The 19,810-nt window shown below is 42.7% G+C and overlaps 1 long non-coding RNA gene across 1 annotated transcript; it reads left to right on the forward strand.

Moving 5' to 3' along the window:
* The first annotated feature begins 3,567 nt into the window (after positions 1-3,567).
* On the forward strand, positions 3,568-18,824 carry LOC118969646 (uncharacterized). The gene is made up of 5 exons (XR_012122284.1): positions 3,568-4,136; positions 9,367-9,465; positions 10,164-10,331; positions 16,851-17,065; positions 17,585-18,824. It is a non-coding gene; the product is annotated as an uncharacterized lncRNA (long non-coding RNA).
* The last annotated feature ends 986 nt before the right edge of the window (positions 18,825-19,810 follow it).

Below are 19,810 nucleotides of genomic sequence, written 5' to 3' on the forward strand. Positions count from 1 at the left end.
TTCGTTAAATACAGAAAAGTTTTTTGTTTTGGTCGCATTAAATCGCCATTCAGTGTTTGCCCTGACCACGCCGGAATTTGGTTTTCTGCTGGCGTCTTCCTTCTAGCTTTACCTCTTGGATCTTTCATAGGAAGTGACATGCACTTTTAGGTCATCAGAAATTTTTGTTGTATTGCTGCTTAAATCCTTAAAATTAGTAAGCTCAGTAACACTCTAGATTTCAAGGCTCATGCAGTTGTGTTTTTGACCATGACAGATTTCCCTTACAAGGCATGACTCAATCATTAATTTTGTTGAAGTTAAAATTCAATATTTATTGATTCATTCATCAATCATTTGCTCCACACCAGGGGCACTGGAGGAAGACCGGAAGGTCCTGGTGCCTTTCCAGGATGTGAACAAGATACTCTGTGAGCGCTCAGGAAGATGCAGCCAGAGAAAGTCAGCCGAGGCTGCAGTGCATCAACGGTGGCCTGTTCGGTAGGAACTGAGAAGGTCCTTCTCTTGCATTTCTGTGCAAAAGAGTAGATTCATTGCACATACTGAAGCAGTAACATTTTCATTTGTTTAGAATTGTCCTAGAATTAATTTTTTTAATTGAGATTCTGTAACTATTTTACATCAAATATTATATACCTATAACTATACAGAACATAATACAAATACAATATATATATATATATATAAAACTTGTTTATATTAGTTTTCATTTTAGATAATAAACTTAAATCAGTCATCATTAGGAAACAGCCACAAACCGTCAGTGCTGGAATTCCAACGGACCATGGCTGCCAAACTTGGCCCCTCCCAGCTGCTGGCCTCCGAGGGGAACGCAGCTGGGATTGCTCTGTGCAGCTCCATGGGGTGTGTCTCAGGGACACTCAACAGAGACAGGGTGTGCCACCAGGAGTGGCTTTATACAACTTGCTCTTGAAGTGTGGCTGTGACCAGCATGCTTTCTGCCAGCTCTGTGCGAAGCAGGTGGGCACCACGTTGCCTGTATTCCCCTGGCGTTTGGGCATCCCAGGCACCTTCCTCATGTCCCTGCTCCTTCCTCTGGCTCTGCTCTGTCCTGACATTCTTTTCTTTCAGCTCAAGTCAAGAATTTAAAAGGTGAAAATTCTAGGAGGAATAGCCAAAGTAATTCGAGGCCAGCAGTGGATGAAATCCCTGCGTCTCAGGGAGGGATGCCAGGCCGCATCTCCCAAGAGGAGCGGAGGCGGCTCGGAAACCCTTTGCTTTCCTCACAGAGGGGCCCCGTGTAGGTGGGGGCGCAGCAGGAGCGGGCAGCACTGCATCCGAGCGTCCTGGGGTGGTGGTTTCTGGGGCTGAGGGGCCCCTCGGAGTGGGGGTAGGGGATTGAGGACTCTGCCCAGAAGACCACCTGGAGGAAGCGGGGAGATGGCAGCGCCCTGACCAACTGGGAGTCAGAATGAGGACCAGTCAGAGGGCTGGGCGGGGCAGTGCAAGTGTAGTACCCAGCAGACATCTTCACAACCACCACGGGCCCCCGGAGACGCCATATCCCTATCTGGGCATCTGCCACACCTGAGTGGGCAGGTCGTGACCCAGTCAGATCCAAGCTTTCGGCCCCTCAGCCCCTCGCCTTCTCTTCCCTGGACCCCAAAGGAGCACAGTAAGTCTGGGGAGGCAGAGTTGAAAGGCAAGGCAGGGGAATGCAAGGAAGTCAGCCCTGGCCAGCCAGGTGGCCTGCTTCCCAGCCTGGGGCAAGATGGAGGGAAGGAAGCAAACAGCTGTAAATCAAAGGTGTTGCAAGCACTCTGATAATGGACTGCCTTGGACTGGTTCATTTCCAAAAAGGACAAGAAAAGCTGGGGACTCGGAAATCCATCCAAGGGCAGGGATGAGCAGTTTGGTAGAAAAGCATGAGGACAGCCAGTGCTGGGGAAGAATTGAGTTGGCTTCTCTCCCCCTGTGGAGTCCAGCTGGCAGGAGGGGCCCTGGGGGCAGCCATGCACAGGGAGCAGCCCTCATGCTCTCCGCCCACTTCAACACTTGGTCTGGTGTAGCCTGGGGGGCAGGCACAGGTGGCAGGCGCAGGTTCTGCAGAGATCGTCTGGCACCTAATGTTCTCAAGCATTGAAGCCTCTGCCAAATACATGGAGAGCTCAGTAAAACTCACATTCAGCATCCTGTTTGGAAAGGATTGGATGAGTTGGTGTGAGCAAGTGTTTTGTACTGTGCCTGGCACACAGTAGGCATCAGGAAGTGGTAGGCATCTGGGAATGGGGCTCCTTGCACTGTGGTGTTAGGGACATCTGACAGAATACACATGTGTGTCTAAGACAGTGGTGGATGGGTGGGTGGTGCCACTCAGGAAAACCAAAGAAACAGCAGGACAAATTTTTTAAATGGCAAAAATGGAAGCAAACTAAATGGAGAAGAAAATAGTCATAGAAATGAGAAGGAAGCAGGTATGACATCATGGACATAGTTTTAACTCACAAGATAAGGAGAGGAGGTGATTTAGCATCCTTTCTTTCCAAGTGGCTTGCCATGACATTCTATCCAAATTTACTATAAGCACCGGAATAGCACAATGAAGCCTTTTTAAAAAGGGCTATTTGTGTCCATGTTCACCAGGAACAAGTAGCTTGTCAGGTGTTCAGAAAAGAACCTGATTTCCTTAATATTGTCAACAGTGCAACATCTGAATGAGGATGTAGGCTAGTAAAATAAAAACAGTGTTTGATACATTTTTTTCTATTTATCTGCAGGGAAGAAAAGCTTAGCTAGACTGCAAGCTGGCATTTCAAAATTCCCAGGAAAACACCCTTCCTAGTTACATATGTAGACAATGAGGAACACCTGACTCGGCCGAATTCCAACAAATGATATTCAGATACACTGCAAGCAAGTTAAAGGGCGTATTTTGATGACAAACAGGAATGTGGTAAGCATCCCGGGGGTGAAGCAGTAGAGCCCTCTTCTGCCATCTTCTGCCCCAAAGGAAACACATCAGCTCATTTCACAAGGGCAAATCGTCTCCTCTTGGGGAATATCCTCCCCTGTCCCTTAGTATAAAATTACTCAGCAGTGAAATTTATATCATATTAAAGAGAGAACAGCAGAAAGGGGACAAAGTCTAAATTCTAACCCTTCTAGCAAAATACTACAAAAGGTGTCCTTTTAAACGTCACAGACTGCAGCTGGAACTTCTTCCAAAAAGGATGGTAAGGAGTTGGGTTTGAGAAGAGCTGCAATTGGGATTCTCTGGAGGAAGGCAAACTGAAACGGACTAGAAGGATTCGGTCCACAAAAGGAAAGAGGCAAACCCCTCCAAGATGGGCTGTCCCCAGGCAGGAGAGCGCTCACATCTCCCAGGCGAGGCTTGGCCTGCACATTTCTGGGCTTTTTGCTCCTTCCATCTCTGCCTAGAATGTTCTTTCCTAACCTTCTCTGGCTTGAAAATATCTTACTAATCCTCCATGTCCCAGTGCAAATGTCACTTCTGTGACCATCCCACTGTGATCCCATGTCCCCGGAAACAGCTCCCTGAACCTTCAACAGGGTTTCTCTCTCTGCATGACCAAGTACTTCTAATTCTCTCTCCCTCTAAACTGAGCTGTGTCATCTCTCTGTCACCAGCACTAGGCTCGGCACTCCAGGAATGCTTGGTGAAGGGACGAATACACTGATACGTTAATGGAAACTACATTTCTGCACATAAGCCTGCCGATGTCACCCTCACCTAACCTCTCCACATATCCCTTTCTCAGCAGGAAATGCGATGAAATAATTGTTAAAATAACTACCACTCTAGGACTCTACAGCAGTGTTATTCTGTGTCAGTTCATTGTCCCTGCACGACAAACCATGCCAAGAATGAATGGTGTACTATTTATGACTTCTGTACAGTCGGTTAGTGGTTTCTCTGCGGGTTGTGTCTGGGCTCGCTCACACCACTGCCTTCTGCAGACTGAGATGGAAGGGCCAGGAGGGACTCTCTCACGGGGAGGGGCCCCGGGGCCAGTTCTCACCTGGGTGTCCTGGTTCTCTGGCAAGCTTCCTCTCGTCCTCCATGCACTAGACTAGCTCGCTTACCTGAATGGGGCCGGTGAACGTGCGTATCAAGCCCCTTCGATGTCATACCTGCCAGGGTCCCACTGGCCAAGGTAAGTCACGTGGTCAAACCCAGTCAGTGTGGGGTGAGGGAAAGGGGGGGACTTAAGACTCTAGCTTTTGATGGACAAAGCAACAAAGAATTTGTAGTCATTTCTAACCCATTACAACATGATAGAAATCCTATTAAGTTGTTACCACTATTGTGAATGGGATTTTTTTTCTCCTTTTTTGCTTCCTTCTTGCAATATTTCTGCCTTTAAATTTAGGTTCTTCTCTAATTTCATTGGTTAGCCTGGCCATGTCAATGTTGAAAAATAGTTCTGAGCTTATCATGAATGCTTCTGTTGTGTCATCGCTTAAATGAAGGAAATATCACTTTTATTTCGTTAAGGGTTTTTGTTGATGTTATTTATTTTCATTAGCAATTCATGTTGAATGTTAACAAAAAAGAATCTCTTAGTATGACCCTTTTCTTTTGGTTTATTACTGTGATGGTTTATATTAATAGATTCCCATGATTGAACACTGATTCCCTTTCTTATCCAAAGCCCCTCTCCCCACCCTCCAGGTTCTACTGCCAGGTGTGTGTGTGGGGCGAGTGGGGGCGTGGGGCTGTGGGGGTAGGGGTGGGGGTGGTTGGCAGGGAGTGACGGCCCTATACAGACTGTCAGTCAATCCCAGCCTGCCAGCGCCCCTTCTCCTCCTTGCCCCACCTGTTAACATGTACATCTGCGCTCTCCAGTACAGTGGCGACTAGCCAATACAGCTAGTGAGCCCTGGAACAGGGCAAGCCTGAACCTGGGGGGTGCTGTATGTCTAAAGTACGTATTAGATTTTGAAGCCTTAGTACAAAATAAGTGTTCACTCTCTCACTAGAAATTTTTGTATCAAGTACATGTTGAAGTGGCACAATTTTGGATATACTGGGCTAAATAAATCTGATAGTAAAATTAATTACATCTGTTGCTTTTCTCTCTTTTTAATGTGGCTTCTAGAACACTTAAAATTACTTTCATATTTATAAATACATATATGCATATACAATTATATATATCTCTACAGCACTGATCTAGATGAATTCTATTCTTTGATTGTAAATATTCCTCAGATATTTTGATAATCCCATTCAAAGATAGCCAAACAGACTTGCGATAGATGGTTGGTTCTCATCTCTACCCTTGCCCTGGGAAGATCCTCGTCGGCACCCACTCTGGGCTCAGCCGGATGACTGAGCTCATGTGAACGAACAGAGGCCTGGGAAGGGCTTGTGCATTAAGGCCGCCCTTTGTTGCTGCTAGAACCAGGAAACCCCCTGTGAAGCAGCCCCAGGTAGCCCCCTAGGGGATGCAGGACCCTAAGGAAGGCTCCCAGCAGAGCCCAGCCCCCAGCCCCAAGGTATGCAGACATAGCCACGGGACAGAGCTCTGGCAAGATCAGCAGGTACCACCCAACCCACCCACAGAATTCAAAGAAATAATAAATTGTTGTTTGAAGCCATGAACTTTTGATGTAATCTTTGTGCAGCAAAGGCCAACTGATTTGGTACTCTCAGTCTTTAAGATAGAAATCACCATGTTATATGTATGGTGAAGAGTAGTCATCATTGGATATATAACAAGTAAAAATACACATTGCCAAAAGCTCTAAAGTCTCTTACAAACGGATTTTAAACTAGCCAAATCTGTCACCAGAATGTCATTTCTCACCAGGGTCCTTCCTGGCCTTCACCTGCCTTATCATGCGGTCCAAAATTCACAGACTTTATAGGTTTCTCTCAAGGCACTTCCCTCTCCCCTGAACACTTACAGATAAGCACCCTTGCCTACAGGAGCTAAGTTTTACTGTCCCTGCAAAAAGTAACTTTTCAGAGGTGATGTGGCCAAGGAGTGGCCTAGGCAGGACTTGCGAATCCTGTTGTTACTTCCCCTGGGGATCTCCCAGCTGAGTGATCCTTTGAAGCCAGCCTCATCCCAATGGGATGGGAAGGTATTCCCCTGGCAAAAGAGGGGGAACAGCTTGCAATTAACTAAATATGTTTTTTCAGCAGAGCTGACAGCCAAGGAACATGATGACTAGAGCTGTTCATGAACTGCACTCCAATAAAGTCAGTTGTTCAGGCAATTTAAAATATGTTTACATCAAAACACAAACAACATGTGGCTGGGGTCTGATAGTAGCATAGGGAATGGACTGAATATCCTTCCTGGCTTTTTAAAGACAGATTCTAATCCTAATGTGTTCACTTTCTTTTGATTCTCTGTCTTCCTCATTATTCTACTGGCTGTACTTCAACACAGTACCATTCCAATTTGGAATTTTATATTCAAATCATCCAATTGCCTATTAACATCCTACTTTCAGAAATGCTCCATTACATTTTCTATGACTGAGAAAAAAATTTACTTAGCTTTAGACTTCTGTATCATAATTGGCCAGATTCAACTTATAAGATTTTTAGGTAACTCCTACAAAACTAAATTAATTTAAAAACCATTTAGATTTTGAATAGTTGGATCCAATTTACAGAATGAATAGCTCAGGTCTAAAGACACATGGAACCAAGAGTCGGGGTATTGTTACTGCGCCATGCTCTACATTGGTCTGTAGGCCAGACAGACTTGTGTACAGGCCACTGTGTCATTTGTTGTCTCTTTATCTTATACCCCTTAATGACAGAAAACCAGGCACACCTAAATATTGCCTTTCATTTCAAGTCACTCCCACATCACGAACATGGACACACTACTGTCCATCACACTCTTACAACTTCTCATTTTAAAGTAAAATTTTGAAACACTAAAGCGTATGATGAGTTTTGAGCACCATATCACCCAAATACAGATTAATCCAGTTTAATTAATATTAATAAAAGACACTAATTTTCAGTGCCTGCGGTGTTACCTGTTTTATAGAGGTCATCTTATTCATCCTCAAAGCAATTTGGTTGCACAGTAACAAACTGCTCCATTTTATACTCGAGGGAAAAAGTTAAGACCCTGAGCATTCAACTGGCCCAAGGGCAAGCGGTGCAAGGCAGTGCCAGGTTGACATTCAGGGCTGTTCCTGGCAGAGCTGGCGCTGATCACCTCCATGCCATCAGTCTGAGAGCCACTGCTCCCCACTGCACCTCCCAAGTGATCAGGAGAGGAGGGAAGTTAGAGTCCATGTTCGCATGGCCCTCCTGCCCCGATGTCTGTCTGTCTGGACAGCCCTCTACGGGTGGCTTTTGTCCAGGGCTCTCTGAGGTGTAATGCAGGAAATGTAGTCTGCCCATTGCTGTTTACACAATATGTTATTGCTGATCCAGGTGAACCGAAAAACTGATAAAAATGCCTGACTGGTGGCGTCTAACTTGAGAAAAAACTGACAAGTTTTGCAAGTTGAACAGGTTCTGTTCAGAGTTGTTCCTGCGAGACAGAGGTGGCAAAGAATACAGAGATGGAAACAGGGTCTTTCCCAAACACTTAGGCTCAGATATTTCTCTGTTCTGACATTCATTCTGTAGCACCTAGAAACAAATCTCACACCAACCGTGAGGTGAGTGATAGGCATTTCTACATGTTTCCATAGGCTGTGCGTGTGAAGTCACTATCTAGATACTAGTGATGTACAACTCCCCTGTTCCTCATATTGCAGTTATTTCAGTGAACTTCAACCCATTCCTATCGTTTTATGGGAAACAGATCTGTGAACAGGAGTGAGACACGCCAAAGAACTTTCCACCACTGTCTACACTGTCTCCTACCCTTAACAATAAGTGGCAGAGAATGAACATGTCCTGTAACTCTCCAGCCAAGGGGGATCATCTTTGCTGTGAAAATAAGGAGGGAAACACATTTTTTAATACTCCTTTTTCATTCTCAAGTTCAGAGGATCCATCAGTCAAAACAAATGCTTGTTAAATCTATTAATACTAACTTTATACAAAAAAATTAAATCCTTTGGGGTTGGTGCCATAGTTCCCTTTTAACTAATTCCCTTTAAACTAGTTCTCTTTAGACTAAAATTTATCCTTTAATCTAATTTAAGCTTCCTTATTGAAGTTTATGGACTAGCAGTATATAGTTTTTTCCTGTGTCACTAGGTCTAATATGTGTATTCAGAATTCACATAGCATGACATTGTAAACATAACGTTACGCCACTCATAGTATTGTGTTTGTTACCTGCTTAACAACCACGGGGAAGTGTGTTTAGAGTTCCAGGAAGAAAAAGAGAAAATGTGTTTGTTAATATTTTTAAGTATATGGCATCATGAGTAGTATGAACATGATATTATTATTGAAAATGACCTTCTGAAGGAAGAAATAATATACAAATGAGAAAAAAGGATGTGTAGTCATTCTGTTTACCAGTTTACAACATATTTGCCAAACATACTCTTGAAGTTCAGAATCAATGTCAAAGGTAAACTTTGAGACTCATGACTGATTAATATGCTGGATTTTGCCCTTGCTATTTATTTCTACCTAAAGTAATCTCTCTATAGAATGAATAAACATGAAAAATACTTGGCATACAGAAAAATACAGCCCAATTTTCTTCCTGGAAGATGTGCATATTATTTACTGTGCATGCATTTCTGACTGACTTGAAGTTACATCAGAAGAGAAGTCAGCTCTACTACTTTCCACATAAGATGGTGGCTGTTAAAGACTGTACATGAATAATTATGGAGTAAAAATTTGTGTGATATGAATATGGAACTTGACTTCAAAGTCAGAGAAAATTAAAAACTTAACTGGATGTGACCTTACAAAAGTAATGTTTTCAAATTTTAAAAATTCTCAGGAAAGGAGATTTTGAAAATTTATAAAATGTCAAAGAAAGTAAAAATCAGTTGCAAATCCCATCACTCCAAAAACAGCAAACTTTCTGATGTATCTCCTTCTGATATTTCTATAGACATATTTTTGACCTAATTTGTTTTATGCTGCAACATTATTTTAAGTCTACTTACTATAAAGGGCACTACAGTGAATATCCTTATAGATAAATCTTTCCATGAACTCTTGGTAGCAAATACCTCAGAGAGTAATTGAGAAATCAAAGGGAGGGCATGTATTTCAGGCTTTTAAAAGTAAATCGTGATACCATCTCAGAAATATACTATTTACCCTACCTCCACTTTCCTTGTTTTATTTTGAATTTAGGTGAATAAAAGGGTCATTTAATTGATCACTTTTTAGTAAGCTTATTAGATGTTTATTTTCTTCTGTGATTGTGCATTTTCATTGCCCATTTTTCACTGTGATATTTAATGTTTTTCCTGCCTTGCCAGATAGATATGAAATATTAATCTCTTTTCTGCCACTGAAAAGATTTATCCTGGTTTTGTTTGAGACATTGTGAAATTAAAAAATGTCAAGCTTCCATGTAGGTAAGTCTATCAAACTTTTTATCTATAATTGCCATCTTTGATGATTTCTTTAGAAAACCTTTCCGCATCCTATGTATTTATCTCTCCATCTGCTTCCTTCTAATTCTTATAGGATTCTTTTTTATATGTAAGCATGCACTCCACCATATTTTGTGATGTAGAGACTTACAATTTTTCTTCTCCCAAAGTTAAGCAGTTGACCCAACACTACTGAATTTTCATGCCTTTCTCCATGATTTGAAATTCTACTTTATTATGTTATAAATTTCAATATAATAGGAGTCTACTTTCTGGTCCCAACTGTGTTTTATTGATCTACCTTCCTAGTCTAGTGCTTATATCACAGTTTAAATTATTGCAGCTTTATGTTACATTTAACAGCTGGAGTGTGTGTGCCCTTTCCTCACTGCACCTGTCCAAAGTTTCTTGTTGTGTTTCAGTCATTCATTTTCTTTCCAAATGAACTTTGAAATAACCCATTTAATCCCAGTATGACTTTTTATTGGAATTGGATTGAATTTTTACATTAATTTGGAAGGCATTATTATCATAATAGCATGCAGGAGTTTGCCATAGTTTCCATGTAGTATACATTTTTGGGGAAAAAAACTTGTAAAGAAAGGAAGCGTCAAACTGAAAACTGTCTCAAAGCCCTTAATAACCTATTCTATGGCATGGTAAATATTTCTGCTCCACAGAAATGGACAGAAATAGACAGAAATGGACAGAGTTGAAGAGAAACAGGCTGTGTAAGACAGTGACTGACAGCAGCTGATTGCCGGGAGCACCCCACCCCCACCGTGCATTCCCACGTTTATAAAGAAGGCAGCCGTGACACTAAGCCAAGGGTTTGAAAGCTCTAGAAGGTAAAACTCAAGCAATTTTTAAAAATAATGTGGCATGATATCATGATACTTTCTGGTATGTATGATATGGATGGCAAGTAGATTCTTGCTGTAGGTGGCCAATCACCATATAGGATGAAATCGAATAAATTAAAAATAATGTCGCTATCATAGCAGATTATTCACAATAACCAAAAGGTGGAAGCAGCTTAAGAGTCCATTTATGGATGAATGGATAAACAAAATGTGGTATATGCATACAATGGAATATTGAGCCTTAAAAAGGAAATTCTGACACATGCTACAACATGGATGAAACTTGAAGTTATGCTGGCATAAATAAGTCAGTCAGGATGCATATATAAGTCATTAAGTCAATGCAGGGTAAATAGTGTATAATCCCACTTATATAAGTCACACAGAGAAATCAAATTCATGGAGACAAAACATAGAATGGTTGAAGGGGCTTGAGGAGGAGCAAATGGAGAGTTGTTTAATGAGAATAGAGGTTCAGTTTTGCAAGATAAAATGTTCTTGAGATTGGATGCACAACATTGTGAGTGACCTGGGTGCTACTGAACCGCACACTTAAAGATGGTTAACGTGATAAATTTACGTTGTGCATTTCACTAGGATTTTTTAAAAATGATGAATGTTGTATTTTCTTTTTGTGTTACTATGAAGAAATTTGATGAAACTTCCTTCATTTACATAACACATATTTACTGAGTACCGACTGTGGGCTAGGCACTCTTCCAGGGGCTGAGATAGAGCCTCAAACAAGACCAGCCAGGTCCCTAGTGTTTGGAACTTATAGTGCAAGGGGAGAAGCCGTATAAATGGCCCTGTACCAACAAGGGAAGCACATGAAATGTTGAAGGGCCTTAGTTAATTTTGGCTGTGTCAATACTCTTAAAATAGAGAATGATCATAGTTACATGGTTTTTCATAGTCAAATTTTTTTCTATAACCTATCAAAGTGGATTTGCCATTGGAAGACCAGGGACAGTGTTTGGGACCTTATTCTGTGGAAATAATGAAAGAAAAAGACCTACTATAGAGACTCTAAGGATGCCTCCTAACAGTGCACTGAGCTGTGGGCCCCTTTGCCCACCAAAGTTGGTAACATGACTTCTGTAAGACAAATTTTAGCCGAAATAAGCAGGTGATGAGAGGCAACAAAGGGCCAGGCAGTTTATTTGAGCACAATTCTTGGGCAAAGTTCTCCAGTCTGTGGGAACGGAGGCTGGGGAAGTCACAGTCAGCAGGGCAGGCAGCGAGTTTTTAATGAAGGCAGAGGGAGGCAGAGCTTAGATTTACAGTGGTGTGAGGATCGGCTAGCCTAAGGCACATTTTTCAGGTTGGGAGTGGGCCGCAGAAAGGGACATTGGCACGTCATCAGTGTCCGACATGCTCACTCCTCCCTCTGGTGCTTCCAACCTTACAACTTCCACCATAATGTGACTGCAGGAGATGGGAGTTTGTACTAGGTGGTCTCTGAGCCCCAGCCTGTGCAGGCTGCCAGAGGGCCAGCAGGAGTCCCCTTTAATCAGTCACTGGGAGCCACCGTCCATCTGTAAATGGGGCACGGTGGACAGATTCTTGCCTTACCATAGGGCTGTTCTTCCACAGCTGGGATTTCTGGCCTTTTTCTCAGGAAGGGTTAATGCAGCAAAGAAAGCTATTAGAGAACCTGGGGATCTGCTTGCACAGACAGGAACTAATTGCAGCAGTAATTCATTCCCACCACACTATGATTTGTGCTCACTCACCTTACCATGAACTCAGAAGAGGCTGCTGGAGCAGAGTCCCGGCCTGCAATCAGATGTTATACTTAGTGCAACTATCCCTCTCTCTTACTGTAAAGGAGTGCAGAGAGCATTAAGAGTCAGGAAAAAGAACTAATAAAACTTAGCTAAACCTTAACAGCAGACCATTCCGGAATAGTAAGAGATTCAATGTCTAAACTTAGAGAGAGACCAGATCAAAGGAAGAGACAGCGAGAGGCCAGCCAAGGGCTATTTGAATCCTAGTTTACTAAATCCCCATGGTTTACAACCCTGATATCCACCCTGGCAGGGCCCTTGCTTATTTTTATACTGCTTCTCACTTTAGGTCCCTGTATCTTAAACCGGCTAATAGCCTTTGTTAGGGAAAGAGTGAGTGCTGTTCAGGTGCTAATGCTGAGACCGCAGTATCATTCACTCACACAGCAGGAAGAAACAAACATTCCATGATTGGAATGGTCAAAGGAAAGTGGGGAAATGTAGAATCTAAGCATTAGTAAGATTAGTAAATTAGCATAAGCATAGCCATCTTAGAAACCTAGAAACCATTTTCTGAGAGTGTGACTCAGAGGAAAGAAAAAAAAAAACAAAAAAAAAACAAACAAACCCTGGGCCTGGGTAAGGCCTTGAAAAACAAGTTAATCATGAGCACCGGGTGGTGGGCAGCTGTGACCCTTGGTCAGCTAACCTTGGTCAGTAAATCTTACATACCAAGCTTATCGTGCAGAACCTCCCTAACCATTGAGGAGTAGTCTTACCCTGCCCTTGCTTAACCCCAGGATATATGTCTTGCAAGAATAATGTATAGTTATAGAAAATTGCTATGAGTTAAGTGCTTTGAAATTGTTATATAAACCCTTGGCTCTGAGTGCTCGGGGTCCTTGTTGAGACCCGCTGCGTCGGGCTGACTTGGACCTCAGCTGGCTAGCTGAATAAAGACTTTGCTTGAATTTACATCTCTATGCCTGTGTAGTTTGTTCTCTGGGGAAGCCTCGGAAGCCTGGACCCTCACATTACTACCATAGAGAGTTACCCCCAAGGACTACACTGCTTGGTCATAAATACCTGGAGCAGGTTCCCTATTATCATATTATTTTCTATGCTGGGGAAACCAAACATTCAAAAGAAAAACAAACTTGTTTACTGAAATGCATTAACCATCTCTTTTGGCCCAGCAATCATAGGTGACAGAATTCTGGGGATACAGTTGATTTGTTGAGTGTCTTCTGTGTGCCACTCACCAAGGATTCCAGGGCAGGGCAGAGCAGAACTCGGTGGAAGTTTTCCCTGCAGACAGAGATTTACAGCCTATATGATGGAGGTGATGAAGGACTGTGGCAAGAGTTAGGGTAGGAGAGGGAGTGTGTGGAAGTACACAGCAGGGAAAGGGAGCAATCTGTGTGGGTGGGAAACCCTCTCAGAGAAAATGGCATCTTTGCAAAGATCTGAAGGGGGCGTGGGATTGGGAAGTGTGGGTAAAATTGCAGTATTTCTAGAATCTCTCGACTGGCTTTAGAGCATCTCTGTATCAGTGGGTAATTACCTAGGCAAGCAAGGGTTTATCTGGACCTGAGAGGATGGGGGGAGGATTCACTCACTTCTGCTGCAGCAGGAGAGAGAGATGTCAGATAGCCATTTGTAAGCAATACACAGTTTTTTTTTTTAATAAATGAAACTTTATTTGAAAAATATTCTTAAAATTATAATGCTAATGCTTACTTGTGTTAGGCAGGAAAATAGATATGAGCAGGGTGGAAAGAGAAAAATGGCAGAAAGTCCACCAGAAAGACCCAAAATTAATCAATCAAAGCTCAAAAAGTCAAAAGCAACTTGGCCTGGAATGTTTGAATATTTCCCAGATAAACGAAGGTACCTCAGCATAGCCCATGTCTTTATTGTGTTAATCATGTAGGCCTAGTTTACTTTTTAACCTTTACCTATATGCTGTTTTTTTTTTTTTTTATCTCCTTCCGGCCCTAATTAAGTTGTTTGTAACCTAGGCACCTAATTTAGCATACAGGCCCAGCCCTAAACAACATAGTGAAAGGCAGGCAGGCAGGATTCCATCTTAAGGATTGTATTTTAAATACCCAGGAAGTTAAAAATGTAAGATGCTTAACTTACTCTTTAGCAAACAGACAATAAACCAACCCACCTTGGGGGCTGGGAATGCAAGCTGTTGATCTGTTTGGTCCCCTAAAAATATTGTCAGATTTCAGGTGGGACACACAGTATTTCTGGAAGTAGGATCCCCAAGGACCCCTCCACAGGGGATGCAAAAGATACAAGATCTTGAGTTACTCCCAAAGAAAACCCACAACCTACATGTGCCGGCTAGGCACGAAGCCAAGGTGAGCAAGAAGGCAAAAGCTATTCCAGTGGGTCTGGATTTTCAAAAAAAGGGGCATCAGTAAATCCATGTCTCACCTCAGCCAGCCCCAGACACTGGTGCTCTATTGATCTTCGCAGGAGGGCCTACCAGAACTTTCTAGCACCTGTTTCCTCTTTGACGGGGTTGTGAGTCACTCATCTTTTTAACTCCCCTCTAAATTTGGTAGGATCTTCTGAAAGTGGAGGTAAAAGGGCTTTATAACTTAAAATTGCTGCTGTCCAGGGGACATGAAAAACCTGTTTTATCCTCAGTACAAAGTTGAGGTTACATTTGCAAAGGACATTGCGCGGGAATGCCTGATGCTGGTAGAGCCGGGTGACAGGGAGCCCGAAGGCGGGAGCAAACTGGGCCTTGCTGCCAGTGTCAGATGCCTATTAAAGTCACTCCCTGGCTTTCAGCATTTACATGAGTAACCTGCCTTCTTTGGGCAGAGAGATTTGGTCGGTTTTCCCTGTAGAGAAAGAAGTTAAAACAGGCATATGGGGCTAGATTTTAAGGGGAATTTTTGTTGGATGTGGACATTAATTTTTATTTGAAGCCTGATTTCAGTGCCCTCATTGTCAAGGGAATCCCTAAGGTTGGGCACTTTACTAATAAGACAATTGAGAGCTCTTCCATAGGGAATTTTTTTTCTTTGAAATTCAGCCAATTTAAAGGATCCATTATCTGGCCATTGATGAGTAGGATCTCAATAGCAACTCAAACCAATATGCCTTTCTATTGAAAGACCCAGAAGGAACTTTATAGGGTTAAACTAAGGATGCAAGGGGCATCCCTAGAGGACATAGATGGCACAGGCCCCACAATCCACAGAGTTCACTCCCATAGCCCAAGAAAGCAGATATGCTTGCACAGGTGGTAAGGATGGTGTGGTGTGAATGGTGTTCCAGTCTCACAAATGTCGAGTCACCTCCCATCACAGACCTGCTAATCCATGCCAACAGGCAGGCAACACAGGAATGGAGCTTAGACCAACTAGAAGAACTTCTAGGGGCAAAGAAGGGTGGCATCAGGCTGGGATCTGTTTTTGACATGAGGGTGGTTCTCTGCCACAGCAGTACAGGCCGACAACGGCCTCAAGACTCAAGATACTGGAGGAGGCCGAGCCTCAGGAGTTGCTGTTCTGGTCATGCATTTATTCTAAGCTGAGTCCATGTGTGAAACTGCACCACCGCTTGCCTCAAGCCCTTCACACCTGTGATGCTCCCTCCCAACTCATTTTTAATAATCCTAATTACATTCTAAGTATGTGTCCCCAATTCATGGGTGAAGTGTTTTCAAGATTACTCAAGTCACGTCTGTAGGACCTGGGAGCTGAGAAATTAGAGCAACACACTGCATTGACACATTTCCTGTTCTACCTGTTTGCCAGTCTGGATCTGACCTAGACTCAGCCTCACTAAGGAGGGGCGAGGTTTTAGCACACAAGCTGCAGATCCTTGACGGAGGCTGTGGGAGATACTGGCAGAGATGCTTCAGCCACCACCCTCCTGCTGGTTGCATAGATCATTCATCTAGGAAGTTTGGGGGCACCTGTCATTTGTCAGCACATTTGTGGACAACTTGGAAAACAAACCCATTCCAGGCCTTTCTTTTGTAGAACTTACATACTCTAGCATGAGAGAGATGTACAAGGAAAATGAAGAACAATAAACCAGTGTTAAGGGCTGGAGAAGAAAAGGTGATGTTTTAAGAAAGGAGGTCAGATAAAAGGGCAATACTCAAGCAGAGAATGGAAAAAAAGAGGGAGGGAGGCATTCCAGGCAGAACAGCAAACTCCAGTTTTTTCTAGAGAAATATTAGTACAAACAGGTTGGCCAAGCAGTCTTGAGCCCAGCATGCTTTGCTTCACCTTCACTCTGGGACCCGGTGGTGAGGACAAGTAACTGTGGTGCAAAGGAGTGAGGCCAGGGAAACTAGTCATCCACCATTTATCAGGAGAATGGCTTCTTTAGGAGGGAATACAGTTGGAACAGGCTCAGTCTGTTTAATATTGGCTTCAGAATCCAATATGAAAATTTGATCATACAAATAGCTTGTGAGGAACATTCTATTCTGTCAGTGTATAGGTGGTGCCACACTATAGTAGGCAGAGAGAGAAATCTGACCCTCAGCCTCATCACATCCCAGATGGTGGCAAATGTTATATAACCAAGATGATCTCTCCCCACACCCACCTGACATCTTCAGTCTGACCTTCCTAAAACGCAGGTCCTGGAAGGGTGTGTTTTCCTAAGACACTTCTTCTGTCCTCACTGGGAATCTGTCTGCCCCCTGTTGGTGATGCAGCTTTGATCATCTGCACAGGCTGTCGTCTGATTCTCCGCTCTGTAATTTTGGTTTGGTTTTCCTCCCTTGCAGCTCACAGGCAGTCTGTACTGATACACCTTAAGGCCATCCAACCATCCTGCTCTTCATCTCAACTCCCCCCCCCCTAGACTTATCATCCACTGATGATTCCTGCCCCACCCGGTTGTTACTTGTGATGTTGGCAAAGCAGGGTTTCCAGCTCTGTCGGTCCCTGCACGTCGACCAGTCAGCTCGCGGCCGCTCATGCCAGCTCATGGTGGTCTACTGTAAGTAAGAGCGGTTCACCGTCATCTGTGTGTATATGTGCACTCCTTTGATATATAAAATAGTTTCAAAATTAGTTTGTCCATGTGGCTGAAAAAAGTAAATCACTGAAGAGAGTTCAGGACTCATTTTCAATAATTCTCCTCAGTGGCCCTTGTCTTTCCCCAAAATGAGGCTGTACAAGCAAACACCGTGCTCATACAGCACTTGGATTGGTTTAGTCTTTCCTTCCTCTGTACACACACACACACACACACACACACACACACACACACACGAGAACCATTTGAGCAATATTTTTTTAAGTAGTGTTGGATATTAACAACAAGCATAAAATGTGTATACATCAGTCTGTAATGCTTGAAGAAAGGCAGCAGGCACACACAACGGTGTATATTGTTTCAGTTCCCCTGTGTTTGGCTGTAACAACTTAAATTATACATTTTACAAGAATATATATGCTTCTCAAAATCTTTTGTATTCTTACATTTGCCACTGACACTTGCCACTACTCTCCTTAGGATGAAGACTGCTGGTGCTGTGAACCCAGTCCCAGGAGGGTCTCACTGTCTTGTGTGCTCTCTGACTTGAGCACCTTTTACTCCGAATCTCAGGTTGAGTCCCTGGGACACGCTCTCTGGAAAAACACAGCAAAAGGGATAAAAGGACTCACCAGTCAGAACATTTTAAATGACTCTTTAGAAATTGAAGTGCAACACTTTAAATTGAAATCATAAACGACACATGTTTGGCCAAGGAGTGAATCAAAAGGCTCCCTGAAATGGAGCTTCCCCAGGAACTTGGTCGAGGCCATCGGTGAAGAAGCAGGCTGCCCCCCGGGGCACCCCGGGCACAGCTGTTCACACCGTGTGTCAGGTCACACCAGGTGACAGGCAATTGGTTCATCAGATGGCCCGGATGGACACCAGCTGGGGAGGCTCAGAGAAGGTGGTTCTCTGCTATTTACACTCAAGAGGTGGGTTCTTCCAAAGGGATTCAGTTTGTCACGTGGACAAACCAAGGCTACAGAAAGGCAGGAACAGTACCAGAGATTTCACTTGCCACATAAGTGGTCCTCCATGTATGTTTCTTTTTCTTTCAACTTGCTGCTTCAGTTTCACCTCTTTCTTGAAATATTTCCAGGCTAATAGCTCTTGGCACGTTATCATTGGGTATATTTCCCCTGCAGCTGTTGGATACACATGGGGACAACAATTTTAGTATCAGTCATTGATACAAAGCTTCATCGTAGTTAACTGCTTCATTTTATTATTATTTGCCCACTTGGCAGTTATGTACATCACTACTTAAGAAAGTGTTTCAATTTTGAGTCTACTTCTGCTCAGGTAATTTTTTAAATGTTTATTGAAATTAAGGTCTATCTACAAACATGTATATCTTTTTATTAATACTAATAGAAATATCACTATAACATAATATATAACATATTTAAAATATATTTAATATCCAAAAAATCTGGTAAGTTTTATAGCTTTAATATTGGTCCTGTACCTTTTTATTCTAATGTTTTATGGATTTTATGATTTTTAATGTTTTTCTTTTCTTTGATGAACATCTGTGTTATAGTTTGGGGCTAGAGCGAATAAAGCTGCTATAAAATTCATGTACTAGTCTTTTTATGAATACATGCTTCCATTACTCTTGGTCAAAACCTAGGTGACAGATTGCTGAGTCATACCTTAGGTAGATGTTTAGTTTTATAAGACAGTGTCAAGCTGTTTTCCTAAACTGGTTTTTCTATTTCAGATACTTCCAGCTATAGATGAGAATTCTGGTTGCTGTACATCATGACTAACACTTGGTATTATTAATTTTATTTTTAAAATTTCAGCTTTTCTAAATGCTTATAAAGCTGTGTCTACCTGTGGTTCTAATTCACATTTCCTTGACAGCTACAGATACAGAAATCTCTTTCTGTGTTTGTTGGACAATCATGTATCTACCTTGGTGAAGTGGCTGTTCAAATGTTTAATGGATTTAAAAGTTTGGTCATTTTGCTTCTTATTATGGAGTTGTGAGATTCTTTATATTCTGGATCTGAAACTTTTTGGAGATGGGTCTGTGGACACCAGTGGGTCTGCAGGATGAAAATTGTTTTTAAAATAATACCAAACCATTATTTGCCTTTTTGTTATGTTGACATATGCACTGATGGTAAACAAGCACACAAACAAACAGGAAGGGTGGGAACGCCACTGGCTCCTCAGCACGAATCAAGGTGGTGCCACCAAACTGTGCTAGTGGTCATTGTATTCTTCACTGTCACCCACTGGTAGTTTTAGAATATGCCTGTTTTATGGAAGAGTGTATTGTAACTTATGATACACTAACGTTAACCTATTTTGAGTGGTGAGGGCATTAATCTGCTTAACCACAGGCTGACAAAGGAGATTTAAAAGACAAGATGTCATGTGTGGGGGGACACATGGGAGTGAGGGAGAACACATGTCACGAAGAAAGAGTAAGTCAAAGAATATAGTGATTTAGAGGCATATAAATGTCATTTACGTTACTCTCCTTATGTCACCAACGTCCGTGGCTTCCTCGGCTGGTATGATTATAAGAGCTGATGTGCACTGTCTATAACAGTAATGAAGCTGTCTTTTATATGCATCTCTAACCTCACGTAGCGGCGATTGGAACCCGCTCCACCACGCTGGAATTCCAGGTACCACTAGCTTAGGGCCTTCCTGAGAGGAGAACCGGTTTCTGTTCTGAGAACCGTG

The sequence above is a fragment of the Manis javanica genome, chromosome 1 (assembly GCF_040802235.1).
Source record: "Manis javanica isolate MJ-LG chromosome 1, MJ_LKY, whole genome shotgun sequence".
Lineage (NCBI taxonomy): Eukaryota > Metazoa > Chordata > Mammalia > Pholidota > Manidae > Manis > Manis javanica.